Below are 17,082 nucleotides of genomic sequence, written 5' to 3'. Positions count from 1 at the left end.
TCTGTCCACCAAGTGGGTGGCAGCTGGTCTTGGGTTTCATGACCTCCTACCCTTGTTCAGGAGCACCACCCCCAACCTCTAAGCCCCTAGGGACTTTCTCAAATTGCATCTGTCCTCTAGGACTCTTTTCATCCTGTCCCCAAATGGACCTTGACCTCCCCCTTCCTCAGAACCCACTCAGATGCTCCTGTGCCCCTCCCAGGCACTCAGCAGGTTCTGCCTGGCGTTTGCCTGTCACATTCCCCCACAAGATGCTAAATTCCATGAGGCAGGGAATGGCAGCCTGAACTCTGTGTGTGTCATCTTCCCTGTGGCTGGAGACAGCTGGAGGGGGGGACCCACCACTGCAAGGTTTGCCCCCAGAGCTTCAATGCCTGACTGTGTGGCGCTTCTGTGCCCCCGGCGTGCACCTGTCTCCCAGCTCAGTATTTGCAGCACCCACGCGTCCTTGCCTGGCCAACCCTCTGCCTGGAGTGCCCTTCTCCTATTTCTTTTATTTATTTTTTTTAATATTTATTTACTTGCTTATTAATATTTGGCTGTGCCTCCTAGTTGAGGCTCTTTAGTGGCAGCATGCAAACACCTAATTGAGGCATGTGAGATCCAGTTCCCCCACCAGGGATCGAAATCAGGACCCCTGCACTAGGAGCCCGGAGTCTTAGCCACTGGACCACCAGGGAAGTCCTTTCTCCTATTTTCTTCACCGAGCAGGTCCCCTATCAGCCCTTACTAACTCAACAAAAGGGCCACCTCCTGGGGAAACAGTACTCAGTCCTCAGTGCTCCCTCCCCTTTAGCGCCAGCCCCTCCCCTCTTGGTGGCTGTTTTCACCTCCCACGGAGGAGAGGAGGCTTTGATGTGTCAGAAGGATTCACGGGGCCCTGCCCTCGGAGCCCTTGGAGGTCCGGAGCAGGGGCAGAGAGCTCTTTCTGTAAACGGCCGGAGATAGTAAACATTTTCGTTTTTGTGGACTGGATCGTCTGTGTTGTGACTGCTCAGATATGCCACGGCCGCGCAGAAGTGGCCACAGGCAGTACAGAGATGAACAGGCATAGATGTGTTCCAGCAAAACGTCATTTACCAAAACAGGCGGCCGGCCAGATCGGGCCCACGGGTGGCCATTCGCGGAATCCTGGACTTGACTCAGCCTTGGCTTCAGAGGGAAACAGCTTGACCGGCACACGCACACCCTGTTTGCTGTCACTGTGGAGCCCCCGGTCGCTGGGCAGGAGCTCTTCCTGAGCGCAGCGTTTGCACCCAGAGTCGCACCCTCCGTGACTGGCATGTGCCCAACACAGGGCCAGCTGCTAGGACACAGGACGGGTCAGTGAGCGAGGCGATGACATTCCTGCAGGTCCTGAGCCTAGTAAGCCAGGCTGGACCTGCCCCTTCCCTCCCAGCACCAAATGCTGGGGAGGGGCCAGTCATGGGCTGTGGGACCCCTGGGCGAGTCACTAAATCCCCTCCTCCAGTGCATCTTTGCTGCACTGGTTTTAAGAGGGTGCAGATCATGCCATCCCCTCGAGGTGGCGCTGGGAGGATTCGGCTCAGCCCTCCCGACCCCTAACAGCCTAGGAATGCCTCCCCCCTGGCCGCAGCCCACAGACTTCTGAGACACCCGGCCTTAACCGCAGAGCTGTGATGGGGGCTGGGGGCACCTGGAACTTCCTGTCTGCTCTTAGTCCCTGAAAAGGAGGCATTGAGGTGTGAGACCCCCCAGGAGGTAAGCGGATCCCATCCTGCACTAGAATGTTCTGGGGTCTGAGTGGCTTGAGTCCTGACATATACTTAGGCAGGAGCACACACAGCAGCTTGTGTGCTCCAAGTACGATTCACACACTATTCACTGTTCACACACATTATTTAATTGCCGTAACTGCCTGTGCTGTGGATATTATTATCCTGATGTTACACAAGGCCTTCTGCATCATAGAGGTTGAACCGCACAGGAGCAGAGCTCGAATTTGAACCCAGTGTTCTGACACCGAGCTTTGGCTCATAACCCCCAGGGCAAACTGACATGCAAGAGAAAGCATACAGAGCTGGAGGGAAGCGGAGTGGATCAAATTCACCCGCCAACCCAGCCCCCTTTCTCGAGCTGGTACATGGTTACACAGAGAACTGAAGTAACTTGCCCGAGATGACGCAGCATTGGTGACAGAGGCAATATTTGAATCCAAGGGTTGATTTCCAGTCCAGTACTTTGTCCACCAAACCCAAACCTCTCCTTTGGCTTGGGACTTGTAGAAAAATACAACCCAGACTACTGCAAACTCTCATCTTAGCCTTTATTAAGAAACAACCCCTTCTCCAGGCAGTGGCAATATGGCTGTGCACCTTAGTTAACATGGATGGGTATCTGGGCCTGGATCCGGCCAGATCTGAGCTCAAGAATCAGTATCTGATTGTTGTTGTTCAGTTACTTAGTCGTATCTGACTCTTTGTGACCCCGCATGGACTGCAGCAAGCCAGGCTCCTGTCCTTCACCATCTCCCGGAGCTTGCTCAAACTCATGTCCATCAAGTCAGTGATGCCATCCAACCATTTCATCCTCTATCATCCCCTTCTCCTCCTGCCTTCAATCGTTTCCAGCATCAGGGTCTTTTCTAATGAGTTGGCCCTTCGAATAAGGTAGCCAAAGTATTGGAGCTTCAGCTTCAGCTTCAGCATCGGTCCTTCCAGTGAATATTTAGGGTTGATTTCCTTTAGGATGGACTGGTTGGATCTCCTTGCAGTCCAGGGGACTCTGAAGAGTCTTCTTCAACACCACAGTTCAAAAGCATCAATTCTTCACCGCTCAGCCTTCTTTATGGTCCAACTTTGACGTCCGTACATGACTACTGGAAAAACTATAGTTTTGACTAGATGGACCTTTGTTGGCAAAGTAATGTCTCTGCTTTATAATATGCTGTCTAGGTTTGTCTTAACTTTCCTTCCTAGGAGCAAGCGTCTTTTAATTTCATGGCTGCAGTCACCATCTGCAGTGATTTTGGAGCCCAAAAAAATAAAGTCTGTCACTGTTTCCACTGTTTCCCCATCTATTTGCCATAAAGCAATGGGACCGGATGCCATGATCTTAGTTTTCTGAATGTTGAGTTTTAAGCCAGCTTTTTCACTCTCCCCTTTCACCTTCATCAAGAGGCTCTTTAGTTCCTCTTCACTTTCTGCCGTAAGGGTGGCGTCATCTGCATATCCGAAGTTATTGATATTTTTCCTGTACTCTGATAGGCTGGAGCAAATCTCTGACTCTCTGGTTTCTCATCTGGCAACTGGTGCTACAAGGCCCCAGGTGGCTGAGTTGTTCTGAGAACTAAGTGCAATGACGTATGTGTCATGCCATCCCGGAGACCTTGGTCCTCAGCAAGTGTGCCCTCTGGTCCCCCATCCTCATCTGCTCCCTGCTTCTCCCTCCCTCATCACCTCTGCACCAGGGAGCCACGAGCACCCCTCCCACTTCGCTCTGCTGCAGAACCTCTCCCATGATTCCTCCCGTGAGTGGCCGCTCTGACCTCGGCTTGGGCAGTACTGCAAACCCAGGAAACCACGCTGAGCTATTTCCACCCCAGGGGCCGTGACAGCTCCCTTTTTTGTTCCTGCCCTATAATTGCAGGGTTTTACAGTGGTTTCTCTGTTGCCTGCAAGTCCCAGGATTCGCCCTGTTTCTCTCTGACAAGTAATTGTATCTCAGGAACCCGCAGCAATTAGGCCCCCAGCCCCTGGGTGGAAGCCCTCTTTGTGTGGAGACAGATGTCTGGATGGAAAGGAAGACGTTAGCTTGTTGAAGCGAACTCTGTGATTAGACCAAGCCTTTCATAAAGCCTCTGCGTGGATTTGCTGGCTCCTGATGCCTGGTGAGCCTTGAAGTCATCATCCACTCTTTCCAACTTCCTTCCCCTTGATCTTGGACAATCTGTGGGAGCCCAGACCGTGGGTGCTTGCTAGGCAATGAGTGATGAAGAGGGAACAGGAGGGTGCAGGTCTCTGGTGCCCAGGGCTAGCAAGTTGTCGTGTCTGCAAAGGTGGTAGAATCTTCAGCTTAGGGACTTGTCAGAATGCACGTTGCTCATGGCTCAGACCTGCCTTCCAAGCAAGGTAAGGCTACCTTTGGAAGAACTAAAGGAAGCTGGGGGGGTCAACTTGCCTGCGAAACAGTAATGTCAGCTGGAGGCGGCAGTGTTGCCTGGTGGTTAAAGCGCTATCCTGGGCACACTGCTGGGTTGTGTTCTGGTTCTACCACTTTCCAGCCGGGTGTCCCATCCTTGCAGGGCCCCCTTTGAGGTAGGTGCTAGTTTTAGCATCACCACCCCTCTTTACACAGAGAGGGAAAAAGGCACAGAGAGGTTGAGAGACTTGCCCAGGGGTGCCCAGCAAAGATTTGGCAGCGCCAGATTCAGACTTGGGGAAGCTGGCCCAGGAGTTCACATGCTGAACCGCTAGGCTTTCCTGCCTCTCAGCGTGGAGGGAGTGACAGCGTGCACCTGCGTGGGTGTCACCTGTGCCGTGTGCAAACGCACGCCCGGGGCAGGGCGGGCCCGTTGGTCCTCCGCCCCTGGGATGTTCGAAGGACAGCGCAACCCCCCAGGAAGGGCTGCACCACACCCTCCCCGGGAAGCTGGGCGGCTCTCCTCGGTTCTGGTCCAAAGGCTGGAGGCCCCTAGACGGGGTGCGACTGAGCAGGGTGGGGGTGGGGCCCCGGCCCATCTGTTTGGAATTAGACGGGAACAGAGCACAGTTGGCCAGAAGGCAGCCACACTGAGCCAAGAAACAGTTTGGAAACACTCCGCTCATGTCTCAGAGTTGACTTCTCCTCTTGTGATTCTGTCCCGGTCTCTCTACTGCGGCGCTCACAGACAAGCATGCTGGAGTGAGTGGCCATTTCCTTCTCCAAGGGATCTTCACCCACCCAGGGATTGAACCTGTGTCTCCTGCACTGCAGGCGGATTCTTTACCCGATGAGCCATCAGGACTGGGGACAGATCCAGGGATGCTCTTTCCTTGGCCTGGGGTGGGGGCCTTAGAAGGGTGAGAGGCAGTGAGCTGGCGAACACCGTGAGGCTAGAGAGCGACCTTACTCCGGGGAGGACAAAGGTCATAACGAGCGACAGCATTGATCGTGTGCTGACAACGTACTGCTGGCTTAGCGTTTAAGCCCTGGGGTCAGCATCAGATTTGCCTCCAGCTCACAGATGGAACCTGGCCTCCCCAGGGTTAACTAGCACAACCTCCACAGCTGCTGAGTGACTCTGCTGGGAGTGGAAGCCAGGCTTCTGGATGCCAGCACTGGGCTCCTGGGCCAGCTGTGGCATGGGGTGAAGTCCTCCAGGGGTCAGAGCAGAAGCCTGAGTCCCAGGTTTTGTCTCTCACCAGCTGTGTGGCCTTGGACAAGTTGACTGACCTCTCTGGGCCTCGGACCTTCTGCTGTGGCATACGCTGCATGACACTGTAGTATGTCCCCACAGGGACAGTGCAAGGAGCTTCACCCGTCTGGAGCCCTGACGGAGCTTGGAAAGATGAGCAAGGACTTTTCTGTGCTCCTGGGTGAAAGTGACGCTGTCCCGGGCTTTCGGTTGGGATTGGAGAGAGGTTCTGGGGGCTGGGTGGGCCCTAGGGAGCCTCAGAATGCAGGGATGGTGTGCCCAAGCACTTCTTCCTGGAAGCCAGGCCCACCCTGGCTGGGCCTGCATTCTCATAGACCTTTGCTGACATCGTATATTGCATCCTACTTTTCCTTCTCTTCTTTGGGTCTAAGCTTCTGGTAATGAAATCCTAAATCCTGGGAGATTTTCTCAGTAAATACAGCCTCGGAAGATTGCTAGGTCAGGGTCCCAGGGCCAAGCATTGGGTGGCTGGAGAAGGTTTTGAAGGTACCAGCAGTTTTTAGGGTTGGGGAGCGTTGGTAGTTCTAGTTCATGATCATAAAAGTAGCCATGATCAGTGAAGAGAATCCTGAAAAGAGAAGAAAATGTGAAAAAAAAGAAAAATTCCACAGAACTACCCCTCCAGGAAAGTACCTATTTTAGCATGTCAGAGAATTCTCTTTCACTGTATGTGTTTTGGTTCCTCTAGTGTTAAAACTGTCATCTGATTCTAATACTGTTTCCATTGTCTTTTAACAATTTAAGAGTATAGCAAATGTTTCCTCTTGTTTTAAATTCTTCATGAGCATTATTAAAAATGCAGAGTTTTGCATGGTATAACAGATATTTGCGCAGACTATGGTGCACTTAGTAATTTCCTTAAGGTGGAGCATGTTGGAGCTCTGTGGCGTTTTACTATTAAAAATAACATGATGATGGATAAAGAAGATGTGATATATATATACATATTATATGTGGTGTACACACACACACACACACACACACACACACACACTGGAATATTACTCAGCCGTAAAAAATGAAATATTGCCACCTAAAGTGGGCGGACTTAGAGGGTATTATGCTAAGTGAAATAAGTCAGACAGAAAGATAAATACCGTGTGACTTCACTTATGTGGAATCTAAAAACATTAAACAAATGAACATATGAAACAGAAGCAGAGATATTAAAACAGAGAACAAACTAGCAGTTGCCAAGGAGAAGGAGGGAAGGGAGAAAAGAAATAGGTGAAGGAGCTTAAGAGGTTCACACTTCCAGTTGCAAAGTAAATGTCACAGGTATGAAATATTCAGTGTGGGGAATATAGGCACTAACTATATAATATCTTTGTATTGTGACATATCAAAACTAGACTTATCATGATGATCGTTTTGAAATATAAAGAAAAATGTCTCCATGCTATGCATCAGAAACTAACATGGCACTGTAGGTCAATTACACTTCAAAAATAATAAAAAAAAAAATTGCACTTCAAACAAGAGATCAGATTTGTGGTTACCAGAGGTGGGAAGGTAAGGGAGAAAGATTTGAATGAAAGAAAAAGGTAAAAACTTCCAGTTATAAGATAAATTAGTCCTAGGGATGTAACGCGCAACATGATAAATATAACTAACACTCATTGTGTTTCTGCTCAGTCGTGTCCGACTCTTTGCCACCCTATCGGCTGCAGCCTGCCAGGCTCCTCTGTCCATGGGAGTTCAGGGAAGAATACTGGAGCAGGTGGCCAGTTCCTCCTCCAGGGCATCTTCCCGACCCAGGGATCAAACCCTCATCTGAATCTCCTGCATTGCGGGCAGATTCTTCACCACTGAGCCATTGGGGAAGTCATAATTAACACTGCTATGCATTATACGTAAGCATGCTAAGTCGCTTCAGTCGTGTCCGACTCTTTGTGACCCTTCTGGACTGTAGCCCACCAGGCTCCTCTGTCCATGGGATTTTCTCAGACAAGAATATTGGAGTGGGTTGCCATGCCCTCCTCCAGGGAATCTTCCCGACCCAGATACTGAACCCGCCTCTGATTACATCTCCTGCCTTGGCAGGCGGGTTCTTTACCACTAGTGCCACCTGGGAAGCCCATGTATTATATACTGACATGAAAAATGTTAAGAGGCTCAATCATAAAAGTTCTCATCTCAAAGTTTTATTCTGTTTCTTTTAATTTTGTATCTATATGAGAAGATGGATGTTCATCTGGATTATCATTTCCTGATGTATGTAAGTCAAACCGTGATGTCGTACACCTTAAACTTATACAGTGGTTTTGGTCAGTTACATCTCGATGAGACTGAAAGAAAAAAAATAACATGATGATAAACCTCTCCGGGTACAAAACTGTCCACATGTCGAGTCGTTTCTGAGAGCTGATTCCTAGCTGGTGACCCCAGGGGCAGAAGCTGAGCACTTGTTGAGGCTTTGGATGCTGCACGTGAAGGTCCTCTTGTTGGAGACTGGTGAGCAGAGCTGGCAGGAACCGTGCCTCTGCTGCGCGGGGCTCGCGCTGCTGCTGAAAGAATCTGAAACCACCTGTACCCAACTCAAAGGAAAGGTACCAGCTGGACAAGACTCGGCCTTTCTTTCTGATGAATGAGAAGCAGCTCTAGGCGTCCTGATGAGCTCAGTTAAGTTTCACTTGAAGCGAGAATGACTAGGACCCCCCTCCCCCCGGAAGGCAGATGAGGCAGGACACTGAAGCTTTTGTGCTGCTGGCATAGGGGGCTGCCTCCAGCAAGATGGGATTCACTGTCGAATATCGCTTCCTTGGTGACTCAGATGGTAAAGAATCTGCCTGCAGTGTGGGAGACCCGGGTTCCATCCTTGAGTTGGGAAGATCCCCTGGAGAAGGGAATGGCAACCCAATCCCGTATTCTTGCCTAGAGAATTCCATGGAAAGAGGAGCCTGGAGGGCTACTGTCGATGAAGTTGCAAAGAGTCAGATACCCTGAGCAACTAACATTTTCATCCACAAAGCAGTGCAGCTGTGTGGGCACACACCCACTCCCTGCCTTCTCCTCCCGTCCTCCGTTCTTTATTCTCTAAGGATGGTCTCTGGACATCTGACCTGTTGCTCATTTATTTCTCTGATGAGTCTCTCTTTCACCTAGAACTTAAGATCTCTTCATCCATTTTACTCCTTGCTGTAGGGCTTTCCAGGTGACTCAGTGGTAAAGAATCTGCCTGCCAATGCAGGATGTGGGTTCAAAGTGGGTTCAATCCCTGGATTGAGAAGATCCCCTAGAGAAGGAAATGGCTGCCCACTCTGGTACTTTTGCCTGGGAAATCTCATGGACAGAGGAGCTTGGCAGGGTACAGTCAATAGGATAGACACTGAAAATTCTTTGTCCGATTTGCAAAGAATTGAACTTGACTGAGCAACTGAGCACCCACACTGCCCTACCGCCTGATCCATTACCTGCATACAACAGGTGTTCAGTAAATATGTATTGGATGAACAGGGGAAATTGGAAATTTCAGATCAAAGGTCCCTAAAACATGATTATTTGTAGTAACAAGACTTGACCACATTGATTTATTGAATTAAACGTGCCTAGCATGTAATCCTCGGCCTTTCTTGGGTTACCCTATGAGGTGGCTCTGTTTTCATCCCATGTATTTTCTGCCTCCTGCCCCCTTGTAATTACAACAGAAACACTTCCCCATGTTTTAAAAAATTCTTTGTGAACCAGAATTTTTCTTCCATGCATGAGAGCATTCCAGATAGACTCCTGAGCACTTTGGATAGCTGGGAGCGGAACTGCTGGGGCATAGAGGATGCCTGCGTGTAACTTTTGCCACATTACTGCCAGGTCGTGTCTGAGGACCACTGCCGAGTCCGCCTTCCCATCCGCAGGGCGTGACTTCCCATGTCCGCCCACCAACACTTGGCATCACGGTGCCTGCTAATTTTTTGCCAGGCTAATAGGTGTCAAGTGGTGTCTCATTCTGTTTTTACTGGCATTTCTCTGATGGCTACCGAGGCCCCAGACCCCTGGGGCTGTCTTGTCCTCTGCCTGGCTCCTCTCCCACTTGGGCTCACTCTCTCTTCTGTGTCTGTTTCTGGACTCAGGACAGACATCTGTCCCTTCGGCAGGCTCTGGGTCCCAGCCTCCCCTCTCTGCTCCCCAGCCACCCTTCCAGAAGGGTTGTGTTTACAGACCCAGTTCTGGAGTCTCATATCGCTGGGTTCAAAGCCTGCTCCAGCACCTATAAGCTGTGCAACCTTGACCAAGGGCCTTAACCTCTCTGAGCTTCAGAGTCCTCACCTGCAAACGAGGAAGAGCTTTCCTGAGAATTCGCTGAGGTGATTTATGCAGAGCGTTTGGCGTACAGTATGGGCTGAGTTTGTGGTGGCTGTTGAGAATCAGAGCCCATGCCATCCTGTGTCCTGGAGAGGGAAATGGCAACCCACTCCAGCATTCTCACCTGGAGAATCCCCATGGACATTGGGGCCTGGCGGGCTACAGCGCGTTGGGGTCCCAAAGAGTCAGACACCACTGAGCACATCCTGCCTCCTCACTGTCTGTTTGCCAGACTGGCCTCCCCAGCCTGGGAGGACTTGCGGGCAGGGCCACCTTTGCTGCCTTTTTTATATTTTCAGCTCCTGATGGGCACATCATCAGGATTTGATGGAAGGTATCATGTCAGCCGCTCTGGAGGAGATTGAAGCATCAGATGGTGGGTTGGTCTAGAAGCTTTTATAAAGTCCCTTCTACCCCTGAAATTCTATGATCAGGAAATTACCCAGGAAACACTTCTCCTTGTGGAGTCCTTTCTAAGGTTTCTCAGCGGGGCTTTATTACACACTGCAGGTAATTATAGGAGGCTGCAGCGGCAGCAGGGAGCTCCCTGTGGCCTGATGGCTGGTTGGTGTGTTCTGGAGGCGATCATCTTTCCGCTGACCAGGGGACTGGAATCCTGGCAGAGGCAGGGCCTCCCTCTTCCGTAGCATGGGGGAGACAGCCCTGGAGGTCACAGCCTCAAGCTGGTGGCCCTCCACTCTCTACCCCAGGGGATGGCAGGGGAGCACCAGTGAGGATGAAAAATATCAGGAAAGTCACCAAAAGCAGGAGCAGAGGGGACCTTCAGGACCTTTCATCCAGGAGCCCTAGTCCCCTATGTTCATAGTGACCATGTGGGTGGTACGAAGACAATAGGGATGATTAAGGCCTGCGGCAAACTGGGAAATGAAGCAAGGTCTGACCAAAGGTCATGGCTGCTGCTCACTGCAGGGAATTGTTGCTTTGGGGAATGGGAGCTCAGACTTCCATAATTTTCTCCTTCTTTATTAAAAAAAGCTAGAGAGCCAGATTTTTATGATAAGCTTTCTGATTTTTTTAAAATTATAGTTAATTCAGAGTTTTGTCAATGGCTGTACGACACAGGGACCTATCGCTGGTGGCTCAGCGATAAAGAATCTGCCTACGGTGCAACAGACGCTGGAGACTTGGGTTCGATCCCTGGATTGGGAAGATCCTCTGTGGGAAGAACTGGCAACCCACTCCAGTATTCTTGCCTAGAAAATCCCATGGACAGAGCCTGACAGGCTGCAGCCCATGGGGTCACAAAAGAGTTGGACACAACTGAGTGACTGAGCGTGTGCACACACACACGTATGCTGGGCTAAGTCGCTTCAGTTGTGTCCGACTCTGTGCGATCCCATAGATGGAAGCGAACCAGGCTCCCCCATCCCTGGGATTCTCCAGGCAAGAGTACTGGAGTGGGTTGCCATTTCCTTCTCCAATGCATGAAAGCAAAAAGTGAAAGTGAAGTCGCTCAGTCATGTCTGACTCCAAGCGACCCCATGGACTGCAGCCTACCAGACTCCTTTGCCCATGGGAGTTTCCAGGCAAGAGTACTGGAGTGGGGTGCCATTGCCTTCTCCGACACACGTATGGCACAGACAAAATACCTTTGTGAGGCAGAAGTTTCCACATCCTCTGATTTAGCACATTTGACAGATCAGGAAACTGAGGGTCAGAATCAAAGTTCCTGGGTAAGATAAATCATGGTCTGACATGCCACTGGGCTTTCCCAGTGCCTAAGTGGTAAAGAATACAGGAGACCTGGGTTCAGTCCCTGGGTCAGGAAGATCATCTGGAGAATGGAATGGCAACCCACTCCAGTTTTCTTGCTTGGAGAATCCCATGGACAGAGGAGCCTGGCGGGCTACAATACAAGGGATCACAAAGAGTCAGACATGACTGAGAGACAAGACTGAGCCTATCCCAATGGGCTCCTAACTTCACCTTGTTCCGAGGCAGGAGCTGAAGCCCAGAGAAGGAAAGGCACCACCAGCTCTAAGTCACAGAGCTGGTAATGGCAGAGTCTGGGGGTGAGACCAGGGCTTCTAGGCCTCCTCCCTGGGACTATCCAGTGACTGTGCCATTGTAAATGACCCTGGAATGGTTTCTACAAAAGCTTGAAAAAGAATGCAGCAGACAGCAAATTCTGACCCATCACCAATCAGCAGGAAACAGCTGGTGCGCAGTGGGCAGGGTGGCCAGGGCACTCCTGCCCCCAGGGGAGCTTTTTGTGTACTTGCTGAACTAAAGCTTTCAGCACCAAGGGTGCAGAGACCAGCTCTGGCCTCGCTCTGAAGGGTCCCTCCAGCCGAATGCCTGGGCAGTCTGATTGCCCTTGAACTGGTGTCTTTAGAGTCTGCCTGTGAAATCTCAGGCAGTCTAGGGGGATCTTTCCTCTCCTTTGTGGTCAGCCACATGGCTTCAAGAAGTGAACCTGAGCTTGGAGTTCATCATGAGCAGTTCCAGTTCCCCATGTTGCGGCTATGACCCTGGGCTGCTCATGTTCATCTCTGTTGCTCTGCTGCTGTCTCGGAGTTATTGTCAATATAATCAAGTGGATGGGTGTAAACTGACGAAGAAAAAGCTGGAGAAATGTAAACTCTTTGCCCTTCTATTCCTTCTCACCAAAGGGGAACATCTGAGCTGGGAAAGGAAGGATGAGAAAGAGTCAGCCCAGTCAGCAAGTTCAATGGCCCTGAGGCAGGTTGAACTTGGTGAGTTCAAGTGCAATTGTGGAGTTAGCCAGAAGAGAGCAGAGAAGGCAGGGGAGCACGTGTGAGGGCGAGTCAGACGGAGGTGGCTGGGGGCTCTAGGAGTGTGGTCCCTGGAGGGGGGACCATCTTCCTGGCCTTTCACGGGAAGTGCTATCCCCCGAGAAAATAGCAAGGATCTCACCCCCGAGACAGGTCCTTCTCACAAGGCCAAGACTGTGGGTGGGGCAACAAGAGGTCCAGGAAATGAAGACAGTGGGGTGGGAGGAGGAGGCTGGATCACCCCAGAAGACATCAAGGAAGGGAGGGTGAGTGATCCAGATGCTGAGGTGTGAGGAGGGTGGGCGGGACAGTGAGAGGGAGATGGATTTTGCTGATAGGATGGGCGGAGGCCAGTGTGGACGCTAGCAGTGTGGCCTCACTTTCTGTGACACTGGCTGAGCCACAGTATGCCAGAGACAGCCCTGAGCCCTGGCCTAGGAAGGCAGGGTCTCAGAGGGCAGACCCAAGTGATGTCTGGACCTGGAATGCAGGCTCTTGCACCCCCCACAACCTCATTCCTTCCAGCCTTGCGCATGCACTCAGAGGTCAGGGCCCCAGGAAGGCATCTCTCTGCCCAGGGAACGCAGAAGTCTAAGGAGTCTCCAGGGACCCTTTGTGCTCATGTTGTAGGCAGGCGGCTTGGGTATTTACTACCCCACAGAGGGCACTTGGAGGAGGGGAGGGAGCCACCTGAAGGAGCCTGGGCATCTGTTAGAAGGAAGAAAGGGGACAAGCCGGAGCTCACTCCTCCTGGTCTCTCCCACTGACTCCCCTCCCACAACGAGGAGGGCACGTCCACTCTGAGCACCATGCTCCCAGGAGATGCTGAGCCAGTGCATAGAAGCTGGTCCACTCTGGGCGAGTCTGCGATTCCCAAATCACAGTTGGAAGTTTTCCTGGGTGTGTGCCTTGTGGGGCGGGAGGAACTAGAGGTCAGGAGTAGGTCAGATGTTGTCATCCTCGAGATTCTGATAAGTTTGAAATGACGTCTCTTTGCTGTTTGAATCATTCTAATTAGTGAAAAGTGAAAGTGTTAGTTTCAAAGATCTCCTTATACCCTGTGCTGTGCCTAAGATACAAACTTCCTGTTAAAGAATTTTAATTGTTCATGTGAAAACCCAAACTGGTTTGGCAAAGGGCAGATCCATTTGGTTCTCTGAATTTGAGCAGGTTGAATGATTTTGTTCTTTCCTCCCAGCTCACGTCCGACCCACTTCTGGTTTGATCAGCCTCGGGACACGTGGCAGAAATGAGGCTTGGGGCCTGGACTGTCCCTGAGTTGACTCATAGCTGGCCTGTGACCCGGGAAAAGCCCTTCACCTTCTGCAACTCAATGGGCTTTCCTAAGAATGGAAACGATGATATATCACATCAAGGTCTGTAGAAAGAGGAGGGGAGACCTTAGGATCGTTTGTCACTGTTGGCGTCAGCTCCAGAGCCTGGCAGTCTGGCTTCTGGTATTGACTCTGCCGTGACTCACTGTGTGACCTTGGACAGGGCACTTCACCTCTCTGTGCTTGCCCAAATATGGGGTGATGATAAGGTACCTGATACTAGGCTGTTCGGAAGATTGAATAGCTTTATCTATATCAAGTATTTTACACAGTAAAACACCCACTAAGACGCTCTAATGCTGCACACATAGTAGGTCTCGTTGAAGACAGTCACTCTTCTGTGTTACTAGATGCTCCAGAACAATTCCATTCTGTTAATCTTTGCCACTTTCACAAGGACTGCAGATTTCCTGCATATCTCCCTCCCCATATACCATTAATGAAAGTTCTAAGCCCAGATAACCTTGCTTTTCTGTCCCTTAGCAAGCTTTGCCTTGATGAGAATTTTCAAAATGTGTTTGTCGATCTTTTAAAACCAGAGAAGAGTATTTACTGCCCAAATGTGCAAGTATATCAAAAAGATTTAATTCAGGGTGCTGGATATTAAGGCTGCAGATTTAAAGAGGGAAATGACAAGGGTTTCCTTTCTCTGCCCTTTGTGTGCTTGTGGCAACAAACACTTTCTTTTATCACTTGAAATCCTGTTTGAAAAGGTCAGAGGTTATTTGTGTGAAGTACAGCGTGAGGACTCAGAAAGGAAGAATAGGAGGTGGGCGCCCTCAGATTTCTACTCCAGGCTCTGTCCGTAACCCGTGATGGATTTTGCCTGGTGTCCCTGTGCTGCTCCCAGCTGGGGTCGGCGCCCCGGGCAGAGGAGGACCGCCAAGTCCAGGCTCGTGACTGTCAGTAATCAAGACCAGTCACCTGTCCCCAGCTTGCCTGCGGCCTTTAGCCCACTCTCTCATGGCTCTTGCCGTCCCCATTTTCCAGAGGAGGAGACTGAGGCTCCAGATGCTTTCAGCTCTGGCTTCAGGTTGCCAAGCCAGCGAGCGCCGGGACCTGCAGCTTCCTTTGGATGGCCACAAGCACCCCACCCAAAAGCCTGTACTCCGCCCTGACTCCTCTCCCCAGCAGGTGCTCCCCACGCTTCCTGCGCTCCGTCCATCTGATGTGGGATGACATGAAGGGGGGCAGATTTATGGGCCTTGTGGAAATGCTTATCAGCCTCATGTCTGCCAGGCGCCTTCACGTGAAAGCCCAAAAAACTCTTTGGAAAGTGGAGCTGATGTTCCGAGGGCCACTAATTGGTTGACTCACGAGCCTTAATCACTGGCTCTGAAATATTCGATGTGAAAGATGGACTTGGCCTGGGAAACCCCAGTGGGACAGGCATGCAATGGTTTCCCAAGGACAGAGCTCAACTATAGGAGGTGACTAGGTTGGGGTCATGAAGAGTCGCTCGTCTTTGCTAATTTGCTGGGTGACAAGCCTCTGCTCCCCCCGCCCCACGGAAGGGGAGCCGCATGATCAGGCCCTACTTCTTCGTCCTGTAAAATCATCCCTTGGCTCAAAGCGCTGGGCTTCGGGCAGAGTACGCCCAGCTCGTTCCTGCCCTTACAACCTTGCATGGACTCTCCCCTCCACCTGCTCTCTGCTCTCCTCACCCCTATCTTTGCATGGCCAGCTCGTTCAGGAGCTCAGCTTGGAGTTCACCCCAGGGCCTGCTTCCCTGTCCCCCACTGTCACGCCATCCCCCTGACTTGGCTGCCCAAGTGTTTCCTGTGCTCCGCTCTGTGTGATGACTGAGCTGCCAGAGGAGAAGGCTGTTTCCTCTTTCACCATGGGGTCATCAGCACCATTCTTTTCCTCTCTATAAAGCCAGGAGTTTGGACCAGACAGTGGCCCTGGGAGCTTCCCCACTCTGCAAAAAAAAGTTCTCGGAACTTCAGAGCACTTCACGTTGAGGCTTTCTCTTCCTGACGTCAAACCTGCCTCACCTGGGGGGCCCAGGTCTCTCCCAGCAGAGCCTGAGACCAGGATTTGGTGCATGTGGGTTACTGAGGAGGCAGTGAGGGGACACGGACAGGGGTGGGGGAGACAGAGGCTGGGCAGGGAGGTGTCTCAGGATGGAATCAAGCTTCAGCCTGACCCCAGGGGCACAAAGCACCCACCAAGGGCTAGTTCCACATGGAGGCAAAGGGGGGGTCACCATCGAGCAGCTCTGATCCCCTCTGTCATAGACTGGGGGCCAGGGGTGGTCTCCTCCCTGGCTGGGCAGCTCCTGTCTGGCCAGGACAGTCCTTTGGAGGAGGCAGCTGCCAGCAGCCAGTAGACACAGCAGCCACCCAAGAAAGGCTCTCTGGGCTGCGTGCCAAGAGGAGCCACTCTCCGGGGACCCAGCCCCGTCCACCTCCCTAACCCTCGCTGAGGAAATTCAAACCCAAGACCTGCCCCTCCGGGTGAAGTGACTCCGAGGATCACTGGGAGTCGTTTGCTACCTGCAGAAGGGCTAGCAGCTTCTAGTTACCAACGCTTGCCCCTGCGGCCACTCAGGTTTCCTGCCTGTCCTCCAGGACAGCCCCAGGGAGGAAAGAAGTACTGGTTTCTCCTTTCTTAACGTCCCTACTATGTGCCAAGAATGGTTCTGGAAGCTTTAAGGGTACAGTCTCAAAATCTACCTCTCCCACCAACCCCGAGAGGTGGGGCTTACAGCAAAGGTATCAACCCTGTAAATCAACTATGTGCGTGTGCTAAGTCGCTTCAATCATGTCTAGGTCTTTTCAGCCCCATGGACTGTAACCCACCAGGCTCCTCTAGTCCATAGGATTCTCCAGGCAAGAATACTGGAGTGGGTTGCCATTTCTTTCTCCAGGGGGTCTTCCCAACCCAGGGTTCAAAACCACATCTCTTATGCTTCCTGCATTGGCAGGAGGATTCTTTACCACCAGGTATTCAATGAAAAAAAGTCCTCCTTTCATATGGTTTCCATGGAGAGTCGGAGGTAGGCCGGCCCCACCCTAGGCAGTGACTCCCTCCTGCCAGCCAGGGCGACTGCTGTGCGGGCACTACTGTGCACAGGCCATCCATTATTGATGGGCAGAGGTCAGCGAGCTCAGGTCAGGGGGAGCGAAAGCGGCCCCGGGGGTTTGAGTATTTGTAGGGCTGTTTTCACCCCCACCCCGAGGAGGGACAGCGCTTTGCACACCTCACAGGTGACGGGAGCTGGTGGAGCATGAGGCTGGAGCTGCTGCAAGCATGAAGGCTTATGTGTAATAATAACACCATAGGGTATCATTGTTGTTGTTTAGGGAGGGCC

The 17,082-nt window shown here is 51.6% G+C and overlaps 1 protein-coding gene across 4 annotated transcripts in view; it reads left to right on the top strand.

The window, feature by feature from the left end:
* Window positions 1-17,082, top strand: part of ST3GAL1 (ST3 beta-galactoside alpha-2,3-sialyltransferase 1) — an 87,630-nt gene that overhangs the window by 31,641 nt on the left and 38,907 nt on the right. The window lies entirely within an intron of this gene.

Source organism: Bison bison, unplaced genomic scaffold (assembly GCF_000754665.1).
Source record: "Bison bison bison isolate TAMUID 2011002044 unplaced genomic scaffold, Bison_UMD1.0 scf7180017864036, whole genome shotgun sequence".
In the NCBI taxonomy this organism is placed as follows: domain Eukaryota; kingdom Metazoa; phylum Chordata; class Mammalia; order Artiodactyla; family Bovidae; genus Bison; species Bison bison.
This window is presented reverse-complemented; position numbering and strand designations above follow the sequence as displayed.